A 2964-nucleotide genomic window follows, 5' to 3' on the forward strand; every position below is an offset into this window, starting at 1 on the left:
ATCTTTTTTTTTTTTTTTCGAGACAGAGTCTTGCTCTGTCCAGACTGCAGTGCAGTGGCACGATCTCAGCTCACTACAATCTCCACCTCCCATGTTCAAGTGATTCTCCTGCCTCAGCCTCCTGAGTAGCTGGGATTACAGGCATCTGCCACCACGCCCAGCTAATTTTTGTATTTTTAGTAGAGATGAGATTTCACAATGTTGGCCAGGCTGGTCTTGAACTCCTGACTCAGGTAATCCACCTGCCTTGGTCTCCCAAAGTGCTGGAGTTACAGGCGTGAGCCACCGTGCCTGGCCTCAATCTCATAAGGAATTCAAAAGAATAGAGAAAAGCCCACAAGCGTATGAGAAATCTCATGGCACAGTACAAATTTGATAAGTGATATATCAAACCAAAGTATCCTTATAACAATTTTTTTTTTTTGAGAAAATGTCTCACTCTGTTGCCCAAGCTGGAGTGCAGGGCGGTGATCTCAGCTCACTGCAGCCTCAACTTCCCAGGCTCAGGTGATCCTCCAAATTCAGCCTCTCGAGTACCTGGGACCACAGGTGCACACCATCACACCCAGATAATTTTTTTATTATTTGTAAAGATGAGGTCTAGCCATGTTGCCCAGGCTGGCCTTAAACTCCTGGGCTCAAATGATCCTCTCGCCTCAGCCTCCCAAAGTGCTGGGACTGCAGACGTAAGACACTGTGCCCAGCCTATTTTTAATTTGTTTCTGGAGAAGGGGCCTCACTATTGTTACCCAGGCTGCAGTGCAGCAGCTATTCAGTGAGATCATAGGACACTACAGCCTCGAACTCCTGGCCTCAAATGATCCTCCCTCCTCAGCTGAGGAGTAGCTGGGACTACAGGTTTATGTCACCTTGCCTGGCCTAATAATATTTTAAATTAATAAAGTCTCAAAAACTTGAAAAAGAACAAAGTTGGAGGACTCACACTCCCTGATTTCAAAATGTACCACAGAGAAAGAGTAACCAAGACAGTGTGATATTGGCATAAAAATAAACACATAGATCAGGCCGGGCGAGGTGGATCACGCCTGTAATCCCAGCACTTTGGGATGCCAAGGTGAGCGGATGGCCTGAGATCAGGAGATCAAGACCAGCCTGGCCAACATGGTGAAACCCAGTCTCTACTAAAAATACAAAAATTAGCCGGGCGTGGTGGCACATACCTGTAGTCCCAGCTACTCAGGAGGCTGAAGCAGGAGATCGCTTGAACGCAGGAGACAGAGGTTGCAGTGAGCCAAGATCACACCACTGCACTCCAGCCTGGGTGACAGAGCAAGACTTCACCTCAATAAACAAACAAACAAACAATCAAATAAACATATAGATCAATGTAATAAGCGAATTCAAAAATAAACATTCACATTAATAGTCAATTGATTATTAACAACTCAATAGGGAAAGAATGGTCTTTTCAACACATGTTGCTTGGATGACTAGATAACTGTATGCAAAAGAATTAAGTAGGACCCCTATCTAAAATCATATAGAAAAAAACATGTATATTTTTTAAGTCACAGAAACTTTTATTGGAAAGGAATGAGCTGCAGCTAAGTGACGACCACTGCACGTGACCACATGGGTGAGGTGGGTGTACAGGTAGGCACCAAGGGCTGGCCCAAGACCAGAGCTGGTGACTGCTGGGGCCTGATTGCAAGGCCTTGGGTCATAGGCCCTTCGGGCTGGCGTGTGTGGGCCTAGTAGAAATACAAAAACTCTGGGCTGGGCGCGGTGGCCACGCTGGCACACACCTGTAATCCTAGCACTTTGGGAGGCCGAGGCAGGCGGCCTCCTGAAGTCAGGAGTTCCAGACCAGCCTGGCCAATGTGGTGAAACCCTGTCTCTACTAAAAATATAAAATTAGCCAGGCGTGGTGGCAGGCGCCTGTAATCCCAGCTACTCGGGAGGTTGAGGCAGGAGAATCACTTGAACCCAGGAGGCAGAGGTTGCAGTGAGCTGAGATTGCGCCGTTGCACTACAGCCTGGGCTACCAGAGTGAAACTCTGCCTCAAAATCAATCAATCAATCAATCAATCAATAAGTTGCCTTTTGAATTCCTGGGCTCCTCTAGCCTATTTCCCACCTTCCTATCTCTTCCTACCCCTTCCCCGCTTTCTATCCCTTCCACACCTTCCCCCAGCCCAACACTACACCTGGCTAATTAATTTTTTGTTGTTTGTAGACTAGGATCTTACTATGTTGCCCAAGTTAGTCTCGAACTCCTGGCCTTAAGCAAACCTCTGGCCTTGGCCACCAAAAGTGCTGAGATTACAGGCATGAGTCACCACATCTGGCCATAAATTTCTTGAATTTTATCCTTCTACTGTGGTTGTGTAAGTCAATATTCTTGTTCTAAGAAAACACAAACTGAAGTGTTTTGGGAGGAAGTGTTATAGTATCTGAAATTTACTCTCAAATATCTGTTTAAAAAGAGAAAAAATAGAATGTTAAATGAAATGTGGCTAATGCTAACAATTGTTGTATCCAGGTAAAATGTACACACAGGTTTATGGGCTTAAGCTTGCAACTTTATGTAGTTTGAAATTATTTTTAAAAAGGTTAAAGTAAAACAAACACTGTTGAGTGAACAGCAAATATAGAAATCAACAGCGTTAGGCCGGGCGCGGTGGCTCAAGCCTGTAATCCCAGCACTTTGGGAGGCCGAGACGGGCGGATCACGAGGTCAGAAGATCGAGACCATCCTGGCTAACACGGTGAAACCCTGTCTCTACTAAAAATACAAAAAACTAGCCGGGCGAGGTGGCAGGCGCCTGTAGTCCCAGCTACTCGGGAGGCTGAGGCAGGAGAATGGCGTAAACCCAGGAGGCGGAGCTTGCAGTGAGCCGATATCACACCACTGCACTCCAGCCGGGGTGACAGAGCAAGACTCCGTCTCAAAAAATAAATAAATAAATAAATAAATAAATAAATAAAATAAAAAATAAAAAT

The sequence above is a fragment of the Rhinopithecus bieti genome, unplaced genomic scaffold (assembly GCF_001698545.2).
Source record: "Rhinopithecus bieti isolate Rb0 unplaced genomic scaffold, ASM169854v2 scaffold_62803, whole genome shotgun sequence".
In the NCBI taxonomy this organism is placed as follows: domain Eukaryota; kingdom Metazoa; phylum Chordata; class Mammalia; order Primates; family Cercopithecidae; genus Rhinopithecus; species Rhinopithecus bieti.